The sequence below is a fragment of the Pinus tabuliformis genome, chromosome 4_1, assembly GCF_031772625.1.
Source record: "Pinus tabuliformis cultivar Carrire ecotype Pingquan chromosome 4_1, CPIR1, whole genome shotgun sequence".
Lineage (NCBI taxonomy): Eukaryota > Viridiplantae > Streptophyta > Pinopsida > Pinales > Pinaceae > Pinus > Pinus tabuliformis.
In genome coordinates this window covers 935253791-935270480 of record NC_142303.1, presented here as the reverse complement: position 1 = coordinate 935270480, position 16690 = coordinate 935253791, and the positions used below count along the sequence as shown (strand labels likewise).

At 38.4% G+C, this 16690-nt stretch overlaps 1 pseudogene; it reads right to left on the bottom strand.

The window, feature by feature from the left end:
• Positions 1-15195: 15195 nt before the first annotated feature.
• Positions 15196-16045, bottom strand: LOC149179210 (beta-phenylalanine coenzyme A ligase pseudogene; annotated as a pseudogene).
• Positions 16046-16690: the final 645 nt, after the last annotated feature.

The following is a 16690-nucleotide window of genomic DNA, read 5'->3' as shown; positions in this document are numbered from 1 at the left end:
TGGTGGAGAATTCAACTTTTCCCTAGGGCTAAAGGAGAAATTAGGGGGTTATGTTGTCCATGATGCCTCCCAATAAAACATGGAGGACTCAATTCTTACCCTTATCCCTTTTGATGTCAAGCCTTTTGAATTCCTCTATACTTGGAATAACAACCATGCATGTCCTGGACACATTTCCGCTAAGCTTGATCGCCTTTTAGCCTCTCATATCCTCCTTTCATTGAACTTGTGTCTTAAATATTTTATCCTTCCTTGGTGTGACTTGGATCACCGTCCTATTTTCCTCCTCCTCTCATCCTCCCATAATCTTGGCCCTATTCCCTTTAGATATTCACCCCTTTGACTAGAATCTCATGGGTTCTCTGATCTTGTTTCTTTTTCATGGTCTCAATGGGTGTAAGGTAGCCTAATTTCTATCTAGGAAACCAAAATCAAACATCTTAAAGGAGACATTTGGAAGTGGCTCAAGGAAAATAAAATAGAATGGAAACATTCAATAAGGGACATGGAACAACAACTAAAATCTATTCAGGAACAAATGGCGGCTGCCCCAATCATTGATATTGAGTTTCAAAAATATGTTGAGACTTTTAAGGCTCTCCACACTCTCGTCAAAACAGGAGAAGAATAATGGAGGTTAAAATCTAGAAATAATTGGCTTTTGTCCAGGGATCAGAACACCAAATTCTTTCACAAGCAGGCGAAGTATATAGAAAGTAAAAACAACATTTCTCAGATCCAACATAGGGGGGTTACCATCACAGCTCGAGGACATTAAGGAGGCTACGTTCCAACATTTTGAATACCTATACCACGAGGACTATCAGATTCACCAAGAGAGTGAGGAATTCCTGTTAGAGAATGTTCCCACCCTTGTTGCTAAAGATATGAATGCTCTCATGATTACTCCTTCGATGACTAATGAAATTAGAATGATTATATTCTCCTTTCTTCCAAAGAAAGCCCCACGTCTGGATGGATTCTCCGCTAGCTTTCACCATCACTTCTCAGACTTGATAAACAAATACATTGTTGAATTATATGATATTCCTTCAAGCACTTCATCATGGTTGGGGGGGGCTCATTAACTCCTACTTATTAGCCCTAATCCAAAAAGAGTCTAATCCCTCCTCCTTTTCTATATTCCACCCAATTTCACTCTGCAATGTCTCCTACAATATCATTTTGAAGCTCCTTCCATCTAAATTAAAAAAAGAAGTCCCCATATGATCTATGACAATCAAGGTGGCTTCGTGTTGGGTAGGAAAATATTGGACAACATAATTATGATTCAGGAAGCCATTGACTCAAGTTGGAAAAGAGGAGATCAAGGTATGGTAATTAAGTTGGATATGGTTAATTCCTTTCAAAGGGTAAGGCACAATGTCCTCCTGAAGGTTCTGAAGAAAATTGGGTTTGATGAAACCTTTATAAAATGGATTGCATTGTGCATCTCCTCCCCTTGGATTGCCCCTACGGTCAATGGAAGAGTGGCAGGATTTTTTGAGGCACCCTAAGGACAGAGGCAGAGTTATCCCCTCTCCCCATTTCTCTACAGTTTAATGGCAGAATCGCTGAGAAGAAAACTGGAACATGAAAGAGAAACTAATAGGTTTCCAGGTATTAGATACAAGGCAGGGATCAGAGGCATCAATCACAAGAGGTTTGTGGATGACATCATCCTATTATGAGCGGCCTCTTTGGAATGAAAGAAAACATCATATTTACACTTGGAATATCACGTCATAGAAATCCAAGAAGATTGAATAAATTATGCGATTCAATACCGTCTGGGACTAAAAGGACTTCAATTACTTGGGAATACTAATATACCTCAAGAGAGAATATCCCAATCCTTGGTAGAGGGTCTTAGACAAAATCAATACCAAAATTATGAACTAGGGAAGGATATGGTTGAATAATGCAGGCAGGACCATATTGGTGAAATCGATCTTATTAGCCATTCCTCTATATTATTTCTCAACTTTTCAGGCCCCTAAATATGTTTTGCATCAACTTGGTATATACATCAAGAAATTTTTATGGGAAGGAGGGAAGTAGGATAATAAAAAAATCTACCTAGTGAATTGGAAGACTATCAGAGCACCAAAGCAACATGGGGGGCTAGGAATTCGTGATCCCACTATGGTCAATTCTATCATGGGTTCCAAGCTCTACTGGGTGCTTAAGAAAAGGCCATATTATTGGTGGGTTCATATCATGAGAGCCAAATATCTGCATAACATAGAGAACCATTCAATTCAAGGCTCTCTTATTTGGAAGCTTCTCAAGTTCTCCTTGTTTCTCATCTTGAGAAATTTTGCCAAAATTATGGGAAATCAAAGCATAGTTAAACGCTAGACAGATCTAATCATGGAACATCCTCCTTTGTGACTGGATCCTTCAATTTCCCCCCTTAAAGATAACTTATTGTAAGCACGTGTTGTTTTTTTAGATCAAATTTCCAGTTGGGACGGGCAAGGCCTCTAGACAAGATGGAACTTTGGAGATATATTAACCCACTCAATTCCAATTCTGGATAATCTAAAAAAAATGGTTGTACCTCCCTTGCACAGTGCATAGCTGATAGGTGGGGTTGGAAGAGCTCCTCCTACTTAGTCAAGGAAGGATACTCTCACTTGCTCTTTAATGAGCATACTCCCCCTAAGTCTTTGATTTGGAACAAAATTTGGAAAGAAAATGTTATTCCCAAGGTAAACTTATTTTGTTGATTGATCTCTCATAAAAAGATCTTCTCAATAGAGAACCTTCAGAAAAGGGGCATTGTTGGCATTTCAATATGTCCCCTTTATGGGAACTCAAATGAAAACATTACCCATCTCTTTATTGTGTGTTCGTTCTCCAGATCGGTCTGGTCCCTGTTTCTCAGCCCGCTTCTTCCCAGAACCAAATGGTCTTTTGATCTTATCTCCTTCGTTACCTCTTGGCCAAAATTTTATGTAGGCTCCCTTCAGGACAAAAGTACCTTTAAAGATCTCTATATCACTCTACCTAAATATGTCTTGTATCACATTTGGCTATCTCGAAATAAGGTGATATTTCATTCTTCTCACCCTCTTGTTAGGACCACCGCCTTCAAAGATATATCTTCCTATTTTGAAATCCTCTACCCATTCAACCCCACTCTTGACCTAAAAGAATCATCTTGGCTCATCCCTTGGGATTGACCCCCTCCTCCCCATCCCGTGTGCATCACTCCTCCCTTTTCCCTTTCTAGATCCTCCACCTAACCATGGACGAGTTCACAGAATGCAAGCAGAGATGTTGCACCTAGATTCTCCAATTTTATGGTGCCTCAAAATGAAATCCTTGGGTGGAAGAAAGGGGAGTGATTTTCATTAATTCCAAAGGAATACTTGTTGACCAATATGCTTGGGGCTTGAGAAATAAATCCAACAACAAAATGAATCGTATGGTCTATATCTTGGACTTCTTTAACTCACCATAGTGGAATTAAGGAAGTGACAATTCTGGGAGACTCCTTCTTAGTCATAAATCACATGCATTCCAACTCTCCATCATATAACAACAAGCTCAATCGACTGCTCCAACGTGCCCAGGGAATGTTATCTCTTTTTTCAAATTAACAATTTTTTCATATCCTAAGAGGACTAATTTCGGAGGCAGACACACAAGCCAATAAGGCATGCCAATTGAATGAAGGACATATAGTGGTCAATGGAAATGATGGTTTCCTACCCATCCCCTAATTTTACAATGCGTGTCTCTTTTCTCCTATCTCCCTCTCTTAATTCCCTAAACATCGTGCCCATTGAACCTTACCATCCCCTCAGATCTCCCCTTCCTCCCTCGTCCCCTCCTCACATCCTCCTCCCTCCCCACCTCCCAGGAGATGTCCCTTCCGCTAGCTCCACCTAGAATCATCACACGACCCATCTCCCTCCTCTCGTCACATGAGGTGCTCTTATATTGCCACATGTGAGGCCACCTAGTGTGAAGGATATAATAAGTTTGGGAGCTCTCATGTCGATCCCTTGGATGTTTCTTTACCACCATTATGCACAAGCTTCCTGCATGTGAATTTCCTTTACAAGTGAGCCGCATTTACTCTTTCTGTGTTGAATCGGATGGCTCACCCACTTGAAGGCAAGGAGGAATAAAGCGAGGGTCATTTCGACTAGCAGATCAATAATGGAGTCATCATGGGATCCTAGGGGCACACAAACCACTCATATGCATCGCACATGGAATTTGTATGGCTCGGTCTATTTAACACGGGGTTATAGTATGATCTTCTTCACAGTGATGGTGTTTGGCTCTATCCTGAAAATTGATAGTGGTTGGTTTTTGTTGAAGGGTGTGAGTAGCCCCTAGATGGTAGTAGTGGCTGGGGGTAGCTCCTATCCCCAGTCTTGGGAGTCTCTACATTATGTGATGTTGGCTCGATTGGAAAGTGTTATGAAACTAGCTCACAAAAAGATAGAAAAGATGGATCAACACCTTATAATTTAACCTCTTCGAGGGGGCAACCTACTTTACATTACACAAATGAACAATTCTTGGATGATACAAATGCCAAGACCTCCTTTCTATGTATAGGAGTCTAAGGGGTCATAATATAATCAAAGTTGACATAACAATAATAATGTAAGGGCATAATAATAACAATAGTGGGCTTCTATGGGGCACAATAGTAACAATATGGGGACTACATGGGTACAACAATATAATAAAGGGGTTGTACTAATAACAATAAAGGGTTACACTAGTAGTATAGGGGCCTAGCATGCCCCTCTCCTTCAACAAGTGTTGTCCTCAACACTTGAGTAGTTCTTGATGCTTCTGTATAAAATTCTTGTCCTCCCATGTGGCATATTCGATGGGTAAGTTCTTCCACTTGATGAGATACTCTGAAATTGATCGATTTCGTAGCTGTCGGGTTCTTGTTTCAGTGACTGCTCTAGGTTCCAATATGATTTTTCCTTCCTCTTCAAGTTCTGGCAATATTGTTTTGAATGAGTGGCCACACTTCTTTGTCCTTCTTCCATTCATCCCTTGCTTTGTTTATCCAATCTAGTTAGATAATAGAAATAGCACAAACCAATGATTCCACATCCTTATTCTTTCTTCAGAGTTCATCTGCAACAAAAATTTTCTTCCCTCTTCTGTAGATGATGTCAAAGTCATAACCCAACATATTTGTGACCCATTTTTTCTGTTCTTCTAAAGATAATATTTGTTCTAAAAAGTATTGAAGACTATCAAGATCCATTTTTACCGTGAAGTGTCTTCCCATTGGGTAAGGTCGCCATTTCTTAAGTGCATGTAGTATTGCCAACATTTCCTTCTCATAAATAGCTTGCTTGAGATGTAGCCGTAAAAATGCCCTATCACCTACATCAAAACTTTTTTCATTGCGATTCTGATCTACCTGTTGTTTCATTCGATTCTACACCAAAGTGGCATTATCCTTTAAAAGTTGGAGAACTTGTTGTGTATGCTCAATGTGATCTTTCACTGCTTTAACCTTTTTCTTCTTGGTAATTTCTTCCAATGCTTTACAAGATATGGTTGGATTCATTTCTTGATGCTTGATGTGATCCTTCACTTCTTGAACATTTTTCTTCTGGATATGTCCTTCTATATTGATATTTTGAGGAGTGGTAATTCTAGCCAATGCATTACAAGATATGGTTGGATTCATTTCTTCTTTCTCGATATGATCTTTCATTTCTTGAACCTTTTTCTTCTTGATATGTCCTTCTATCTTGAGAGTTTGAGGAGTGGTAATTCTTGTCAATGCTTTACAAGATATGGTTGGATTCATTTCTTCTTTCTCTTGGGTTTGTTCCTGGTGTATATCCTCTTCTTTTGATGTTTCTTGAACCTTTTCTTCCTCCTCTTCATAATCTATGTAAAATAATTTCTTCTCAGCACACTTATGACCTTTAATGCATTTGCTATCACAATTGTAACAAAGCCATTTTTCTCTTTTTTCTTCCTTTTGTTGTGGTGTCACCCTTGTAGGTTGTGGAAGGCTAGGAGAAACAACACTTACATGCTTATAGTTGTGAGGGGTAGAATTCATTGTTTCCATAATTTTGCTTTCCACTTTTCTTGCCAGCCTGAATGCCTTCTCCAATGAATCAGGTTCCCAAAGACGAACCTCATGTTGAATGTTATCCTTTAAAGTCCCTATGGAGACATCAATCCTCTACTTCTCTAGAATATCATTTTCCCTTATATTCAATTTTTGAATGCCCTCAATGTGCTCTTCCATTGAAAGCTTTTGTTTGAGATTTATCAATTGGCTAAAGAAGGTGTTTCTCTTTGTATCCTCAGAATGTGCTATCATTTCCTCCATGAAAATTGACCACGTGGCAAGTGGTTTACGAGAACAAAGTCCTTTATACCATAAAAATTGATTCATTTCTAAATAATTAGATGCAATACATACTTTTTGTAACAGTGGTACACCATGTAGATCAAAATATTTCTCTATCTGTAGTGTCCAATTTACCAGATCATTGCCATCAAACTTCCTCATCTCGCTTTTTCTTGATTTTAGGAGCTTGATCTTGAAACGATTTTAAATCTGTCATTTTGGATCTTCTAGTTCTGAAGTCACGACTTGTAGTAGCCCTCTACATCCTCTTTCCAACGCCACCAGTCTGATCCAAATTGGATTCTCCAAGAAAGAGTTATGCACAATGTCCCATGATGACTTGATTATAGACCTTTCCAGAAGAGCGAACTTGTATGAAGTGCCATGTGTCACTGTTTTGACCTTAGGATTTGAAAAATATACACAAGAAACTAAAATTCGTCCTCTTTCTGTAACTTCTTAAGAAATTTCAATTTGATGCTCAAAACAAAAGTTATGACTATTTTCCCCAAGTCCCCTGTTTGGAATGAAATTCGGGAGTCTGCAAAAAGGCCATCTTCCGCAGATCATATCTCTTCCAATATCGTGCGAAAAGCTCTAAAATTCGGACCCAAGGTTCATAACAATTTCGGCCCAAACGTTTTTTTTTTGCGTCTGAAACATCACAGAAAAAAAAAAAGTTATAGTGCAAATTCCACAATGACCTGTTTGGAGCAGCAAAACCCTAGAATCCAAAGCTCTGATACTAAATGTTATGAAACCAGTGCACAAAAAGATAGAAAAGATAGATCAACGCCTTATAATTCAGCCTCTTCGAGGGGGAAACCTCCTTTACATTACACAAATGAACAGTTCTTGGATGATACAAATGACAAGACCTCCTTTCTATATATAGGAGTCTAAGGGGTCATAATATAATCAGAGCTGACATAACAATAATAATGTAAGGGCACAATAATAACAATAGTGGGCTTCTATGGGGCACAATAGTAACAATATGGGGACTACATGGGTACAAAAATATAATAAGGGGGTTGTACTAATAACAATAAGGGGTTACACCAATAATATAGGGGCCTAATAGAAAGTAACTCAAGGAAACACTTGAAAACAAATTCAGCAAGGAATTTGGTGCCTCTACAAGCGACTAGTCACCGGTTTGAAGGGGTCCTCATCATGTTAATTTCAATGGAAATGGGTTCTTGGACTGGTCATTGTCCTCATTGGGCAGGGTGGCTAGATGCAACTTGCACGATTGGGTCAAATCCCCTCCCCTAGCCACCTTATTTCCTTCTACATGAGAAATGTATTCATGTGAACACGCAAAATTATAGGCTGATATAGCTTAATTGCATATTCTCCTGCACTAGCTAAGGAAAGAGACCAATGAGAACCAGGAGCTGCTAATGGAAAAGAGTAATAAAATTGGACATATGGAAGATGAAGTTGGGGCCCTAAGAAGCATGCTCGAGGACCTCCAAATTCAGTTCGCCAAGCAGAATTCTCCACTTACAAAAGAAAGACTAGGTCTAGACCTTAACTAACCTATCATTCCTGAGGGCTAGTTTGTGTTGTTATGTCAGGTTTCTTATGTATCTTTCTTCTATCATAGTTTTAAAGAGTCTATACTAGTATAATATTAGGAGTACAATCTTGTTTTGATATTTTGTTGGATAATTGGGCTTGGATAGATAGCCAACATATGCAACTTATGAAGCCCAAGGATGCAATGGAATTGTAAATATCCCTATCTTCTTCATGACTATGTGCGAAATTAATATAATATGTACTCTTTTTTGTTAAAAAAAAAAAAGAGTTGGAACCAAACATTATCAAATACATTAGTAAATTTGGTTTAATAATTTTGTAATGTTGCAATGAAACATTGCATAAATTGTAATGTAACATAACATTGCGACAATGATTATGACATTGTAAAACATTTTGATCATGATCAACAATTTAGAAAATGACTCTAAAGGTTTACTTTGTTTCACTCTTTTAACCAATATGGTTAACTAATGTTCATTATTAATAATAATGGATAATAATAATATGAAATTATTTTTTATCGAAGTTGAAGAGAGTTGAATGTAAAATATAGTCAACATAGTCGAGAAAAGTCAATCAATTTAGTAAATGTGGTTGACTAATTTTGTAATGTTACAACAGGACATTGGATAAATTACAATGTAATGTAAGATTGCGATAATGATTGTCACATTGTAACAATTTTTATAATATTAAACCATATATATTAAACCCTAATATTATAAACCCTATAATATAAACCCAAATATTAAATGCAATATTATAAATCTAATATTAAACCCTTTTTCCTGAGGAAAAAAATGTAATTTTATTCAACCTGGTAATAGGGAAAAACTTACATTATGCAGATGCTCAAAGACACTCAATCAAGACCAACCTTATAGCTAGTGCCCACTATAAAGAAACACATTATAAAAAATCAATACATAAAAACTTTATGGGGTTATGTGTGATACAAATAACTTAATTTCCCCTTTTCTCCTTTCTTTCTTTCCACCTTTCACCAAACTCCTTGATTGGCGGTGGTTGTTACTATTTCCATGTGATTTCCATCCATTTGTGAGGGAACCTCTTTTCCTAAGTTCGAGCTTTTAGATACATGAGATCTCTTTATGCCTCAAGAATATTTTTATGTCGGTAGTTCCTCTTTTTTCTACTCTCGAACCATGATATTCTTTGATTGCATCCCCCTTTGGGTGTCTTCCATCAGTATAAATCTATCACCCTCACCACAATTGTCTTGAGTCTATGTTTTTGAATTCAATTGTTCTTCCTTGAGCTTTTCTTCTTCATCTATTTTGTCCTTCAGAAATTTCCCTCCCCTCTTCTTTGGGCCTTGCCTCTTTTTATTTTTTTGTTCCTTTTTCACTTGAGGAAAGGTATTTTGTAGATTCCCTGTTTGGAAACAATATTGACATCTAAAAGTTGTGTTCTCATAGTTGAGTACCTGTTTCCACTAAAAATATTCATGCTTTATAAGACCACAATTAGGGATACCCTTACTAAGGTCAATCATAAAACATATCCTTGTAAAAGTAAAGATGTCTTTTGATGTTCTACCCAAGTCTATTTTTTAGACTTTTCCCATGATATTTCCGATGTTCTCTTGCTTCATAGAACTGCAAGAAGTCCTGCAGTTCTATGAAGCAAGAGCAGAATCTAAAACAAAACAATTGGCATGCATAGATCCCAATTGGTCTACAGAACAAGATGATATCCAAAAAAGACTTCTAAAAAGTTGCTCAGAAAAACCACAAAAGTTTTGGGAAACAGAAAGTCCGATGCAAGAAATTATAACCTTCCATGACAATGGAGTCAAAGGAAAGTTGATTCCCTGCACTCCCTTAGATGAGCAAGAAATAAAGAAATAGATAAAAGAATTGCTACAGATGCAACTCATTGAGCCAAGCGAACCCCATTATGCTTGCTCTGCATTTCTGGTAAGGAATCATTCTGAGATAGTTAGGGGAAAACCTAGAATGGTGATAAACTATAAACCCCTTAATGCCATCACTCAGAGCTTTAACTATCCATTGCCAAGGCCAAAAACTATAATGCAAAAAATTCAGCATAGCAAGGTATTCAGTCAATTTGACATGAATTCTGGGTATTATCAGATTCAGATCCAGCCAAAAGACCGACATAAAACTGCTTTTATTTGTCCAACCGGATTTTACCAATGGAAGGTTGTCCCCTTCGGTTTGAAAAACGCTCCTGCATTCTTCCAGAGAGGAATGGAATTTATTTTTGCTAAATATGATTTCATTGTTACATATATAGACGACATCCTCATTCATAGTCCAGATGTAAAAACCCATTTAGAGCATTTAGAATTTTTTCTAAAAGAAGTCCAACAGCATGGTATAGTTTTGTCAGAAAGAAAGATGTCTTTATTTCAAGACAATATAGATTTTCTGGGAATTAATGTTGTCAATGGTGCGATTCAAATGCAACCCCATGTGTTAACCAAGTTGACACAGTTTCCAAATGAACTGAAGGATACCAAGACAATTCAAAGATTCTCCCTTTTCCATATTTTTCTTTATCCTGTGGAGGCCCGGTTGCTGAGGTGTGTACATAGCTTCTTGTTTCTCCCACTTGTTAAGAAAAGGTAAAGCACTGATGTAAGCTTACCGAGATAGGTCATGGCTCTAATACCTTGGTAGCAAGCAAAAAAATGGCAGAAACTGTCTTAGTTGTTGATGATTAGTCAGAGATATTCAATGCTCAATGCAAGCCCCTGTACTTGTTAGATGCTTGTGTGTAAGCATGGCTAGGCATATACACGCTGGCTAAGAAGACCCCATAGGTGTGATGTTGCTAATATCTACGATCCACCATCCAGGATATACTTCAAATTACCTCTAAATGCTTTCTATGTTTGGTACACGTGCCCCTGGGCTCTAGAGTATCATATGGGTGGGAAAAAGCTATCAGTCAAACCTCTGTGCAGGCCAAGAAAAGGCTGATCCTACCCATACAATCATCTGCTCAGTAGGCTTCAAGTTTGTGACTAGCTATTTTTTAATCCCAGATGCCTAGTCACCCAAGCTATAGCAATTTGGTCCCAAAGACAAACACCACTACTGTGCACAGATTTAGCCAGACTACACAACCTGGTTTGTTAAGAGGAAGGAAATCTGCCTAACATCGAAGCCGGAATATAGTCTAATGAACTCTACTTTTCCTTGAGGTGAGTGATTCTTGAATGCAGATTCTTGTTTCTAAAAACTTGAAAAAAGTCCGTGGATTTTAATCTTGACTTTGTTATAGCTAACTAGAAGGAAAAGTTATTGCTTATTAGTTCAATTCCAAAATACTTTTCTCTGATCCATAGCTAGGGCCAGATGCATTTCAACAATAGATTCCAAATCTGGCTGGTAAAAGCTCTGTTGTATAGGTACTGAAAGGTCAATCCTGTGTTTAAAGGTAAAGATAGAAGGCACCTGTTAGCCCTCATTTTCCCTTACAGGAAGACCACTGCACTAGGCTAAAAATGAATGAGGCACACTTAACCTACCTAATAAAGACGGATAGTAACTTTTTATACCCTCCTGAGTGGTTGGAGAGAGTGATTATCTAGTCAGTGTCCATATCTTTAAATTATGTAAAAGAAAGCAAAGTTAGTGTTCTAGTATTTGTATTTCTATAGTAAGTAGACCAGCATGGCAGAAAAGAAGAAAACAACTTTACTTGTCTTATTGTGACTCCAGGGAACCAAGAAATAAACTCCTCTGTAGACTCTTTGCTCAGGGGAGCTCCACCACATATAATAGTGTGCAAAGAACTCAAATCATATTTCTTTGCAATATCGACTTTGTTCATAGCCAACAGGATGGGAGGCACAAGAGGCAAATAGGTGATTCTGTATTTCTGAATCAACCGAAGCATCTCCACGAGATCAAACTTAGACAACACAACAATGGTGGATCCGGAACCAAGCAACGCACAAGCAAAAGCCGCAAGCCCATATATATGAAACATGGGCACCATACCCAGGAACGAATCAGTAAGCCACAGTTCTCCTTTCTGGTTTGGGGGCAGAGGAGCTCCTGAAACAGGATCAACTATCTTTGCTTCAGTATTTGGAGACAACAAACCAGCCGTTCCATAGTGTCTACTTTCTTCTTGACTGTCTGTGGATGCCCCCATTCCCATTGTTTCCGTTAGCCCATAGCACTGCAAAATATCATGCAACCTTACTTGAGAAAAAGCATAGCCTAGGTGTAAGCTTACCGAGATAGTTGTAAGGTCATGGCTCTAATACCTTGGTAGCAAGCAAAAAAATGGCAGAAACTGTCTTAGTTGTTGATGATTAGTCAGAGATATTCAATGCTCAATGCAAGCCCCTGTACTTGTTAGATGCTTGTGTGTAAGCATGGCTAGGCATATACACGCTGGCTAAGAAGACCCCATAGGTGTGATGTTGCTAATATCTGCGATCCACCATCCAGGATATACTTCAAATTACCTCTAAATGCTTTCTATGTTTGGTACACGTGCCCCTGGGCTCTAGAGTATCATATGGGTGGGAAAAATCTATCAGTCAAACCTCTGTGCAGGCCAAGAAAAGGCTGATCCTACCCATACAATCATCTGCTCAGTAGGCTTCAAGTTTGTGACTAGCTATTTTTTAATCCCAAATGCCTAGTCACCCAAGCTATAGCAATTTGGTCCCAAAGACAAACACCACTACTGTGCACAGATTTAGCCAGACTACACAACCTGGTTTTAGTTCCATGCAATAGATATTTAATCCCCTTTAGTTTAATTTTCTTCTATCAATTTGTCTGGTTAGATTTCTTGGGTTGATGGTTGGGGCCTTGATCTCTCGTCAAATGATTTTAATATCATTGTTTCGGATGTTCCCTCCACTCAAAGGCGCAGATGGAGTATAAGCAGAAGCGCCCAATGAAGATAAGCCTGCGGTGACTAGATCTTACTTCGTGTTTGCAATGGCAGGATCACATTACGAAGGACTCTTCCCACGACAAACCATAGATTTTTGCCACTCCTCCAATAGTTTGCACTGGCTAAGATCTGTAATTTTAAGATTTGAAGATATTTTATAGTTTCTACATAAATAAATTTATAAAACCCATTAAACATCATACTATGGATTTTCAATATAATTTCAACGAATGCCATTCATCTGTGTATGATATCAGGGCAGGTAAAATTTGAAATTCCAAAGTAGTTTTAGTTCATAGAAAAACATATCTTAACGCAGTTATACATTAAACTATAGCACATTCCAAATGCTCTTATGAAATGCCTCCATGTATTATTTTCAGTTCATTCGGTGTTTGAATATTTTGTGTACATACATCCTTGTTCCAAAAGAATTGAAGTCTTCAAATCAAATACAAGGAAAAATCTTTGATATTACATCCTCCATTGTACGCAAAAAAAATTACAATTTCTTAGACTGATACCTATAAAAATTAAGAATAAATTCGTTGGTTAAGGTAGTCTAACAGTGATAATGTGTGCTCTTGTTGCACATCCTGGCCCCTGTGCATAAACATAAGAACATGCCTGTGGATTCTTATAGTAACAACATCAGAAGCAGTGATTTGAATACAGGAAAATACAAACAGCTGAAACCCTTTAACATGAAGAAAGGATGCAGTTGCAGAGTCACGATAGCCTAGTTGGCCCAGAGGATGGATGCCCTCCAAGTTGATCTTTTGATTCTCAATCTAGAAATTAAAGATCAATGTGCAACGATTTCAAATGAGATGGGTGATGTTAACAACTTGAAAATGAGATCAGGTCGTCAAGAGGACGAGATGGACGCCTTAAGGAGAGAAATAGAGGCCATCAAAGACCATCTCAACAACCTGTCTCTCCGCTCAGTGACACAGCCAGTGCCATCACCTCATTTTCTGTTGAAGGATCAGATCTGAACAATTCACTTGAAAACAATAGTAGGTCCACTGTCATCAAGGATATTATCATAATTTAGTAGTCATATATATCGCAAATTTTGTAAATTGCTGGGAAATTCTGTAAAGTCTTTACAAACAAATTCATTTTTTTTAGCCCAGAATCACCCTCCTCACGTAAGGTATGAAATATTCTTGATTAGGAGAAGGACATTGAAATTTTTGAAGAGATATCTATGAAATTTCCTGATGTACTTGCGGCAAGCCAGACACCGAATTATATAATACAAATACTCTTTCGAGTTAAAAAAAATAACAGTGGAAATGTGTGCTCCTGTAGACTTTTGTGACAACCTTGCACAATTTTAACTGAAGAAGCCTTTCTCAAAGATGAAAGGCAACTTTACAAGGAGTAAGCAGAGGGTAAAACCATAGCATGCCCTTATGACATATGTCATCAAATCTGCAAAGGAAGCGAATTAATGTAAATGAATTACGATCGATATTTCCCAAAAGATTTACTGATTTTCAGAAATGAAGGATCATAGGAAATGAAGTTGATTAGCATGCCATTAAAATGCAGAACTAGGTAAACTGTGAATTCAAGAAAATTGATACCTGGAATATAAAACTACAAAAATGATAAAATATGTTATAAAACACATCAAATTCAACTAAAATATTAGTACAAGGATTTGTAAAAACTATGGATAGTGGCAACAACTGATATACGAATAACAACGAATCCAATATGTTTCAAAATGTTTTATAAAGTATTCTTTCAATCCTTCGCAGTTCCAAACTCCACATAAACCCTTAACTATTTGACCATATTTAAAATTCAACTACTAAGCGAAATAGAAATCCATATCACAGTTCCAAACTCCAAAGAAACCCTTAACTAGTTGACCATATTTAGAATTCAAATACTAAGTGAAATAGAAATCCATATCATCACAGGGGTCATGACTAACAATTACGATTCAAAATTTGGCTTCTAAAGCTTGACTTAGACTCTTATACCCTGTTGTCCTAAGCATGCATTCAAAACAGGGCAGATTCGTGAGAAAGAGTAAGTGTAACTCTGTCGCAAGAAATGTTGTAAAAATAAGGCCTAGATTCTTCATGAGTCGAATGGATGCCAGTTTCTGTGCTTATTCGAGCACTTATTTGAACTATCACCAGGGCTCTTCCTTAATATTGTGAAAAAAACTTCAATGAGCAGTGCTCTTTATATGTTTCTCCCAATACAAAATTATGAAACATGGGCACCATACCCAGGAACGAATCAGTAAGCCATAGTTCTCCTTTCTGGTTTGGGGGCAGAGGAGCTCCTGAAATAGGATCAACTATCTTTGCTTCAGTATTTGGAGACAACAAGCCAGCCGTTCACCGAAGCATCTCCACGAGATCAAACCTAGACAACACAACAATGGTGGATCTGGAACCAAGCAACGCACAAGCAAAAGCCGCAAGCCCATATATAAGAAACATGGGCACCATACCCAGGAACGAATCAGTCTGATTCTGGGTACTATTCTCAGGAGTGAATCCCAAGCACTTCAGCACAATGCAAACCATAGCAATCAGATTTCTGTGGGTGGAAATGACCCCTTTGCTCATTCCAGTAGTCCCGGAGGAATAGAGCAGTGTGGCAGTATCGTCTTGCCGGATTTTAACAACAGGGGCATGGGCAGGATTCGAAGTCAGGAGCTTGTCTAGAGTAGAGATGTAATTTTGGTCATTCTGAGAGGCTAATTCAGATGAAGAAGAAGAAATGAGCACAATGGCCAATTTGGTGGCTGCCAATTTGACAGCCAAAGATGGCGTGGCGAAGGCCAACACGGCTGCTGAGTCTCTGGCTTGCTTCGCTATCTCAGCCGCGGTATTTAGCGGATTGGTGGTCGTAACGATGGCTCCAATGGACAAGACAGCCATGCAGATTATGGGGAAATAGATTGAATTCGGCGAGAGGATGAGTACAACGTCGGATTTTCTGATGCCAAGGCCGGCTAAACCAGCGGCAAGTGACTTTACGCTCTGCCATAGTTGGGGAAATGTGGTGGCTTCCCCAGTGGCAGAGTCGATGAGGGCTATGCGGCCATTGTGGCGAAGCGAGGAGATGTAGGTGGGGAGATCCAGGAATTCGTCTTTGGGGAAAATCTACTGGTTTTCAATTGTTGTAGTACGTCTGGTTGGAGCTGCAATATCCACTGCGGGGATCGATCTGGAGACCCATTGCTCTGTGGAATAACTTTGTTCGCTTCAGCTTCCCAGTGCAGGCTCATTCCAAACCCTGCGACGGTTGCAGTGATTCCAAACCCTTTGTGGTGACGTGAGGTTATCGTGAACAGTTCCAACCACTCAACTACCTTGATCGAACGATTAACAATCCTCTAATCATTTAACACATAATCTAACGACACACTGGGATGACAAGTAGATTTTAGGAAAGTTCATTTCAGAGGGAAACGCCTTACAATCTAACATATAATCTAACGGCACACCGGGATGACAGGGAGATTTTAGGGAAGTTCATTTCAGAGGGAAACACCTTAAGGTATAATTACTATGTTTAACAATCTTTTTTATCATGGTTGACCACAATTGACTACACTTGTCCATGTTCACTATGTTTAAACATTGCTAACGATGTTTTGGCTATGCTTAACAATTATAGGACTATGGTTGACAATGGTTTGGCTATGGTTCATCATGATTGACTATGGTCGACCTACACTTCCCATGGCTGAACATGTTTGCCCATCATTTCACATACTTAGCCATGGTTAACCATATTTTTATATGATATATTGTGGTTGTGCATTTTGATCATGATTAACCACATTCAATCATAGAAACCTTGATTCATTGTGATCAACAA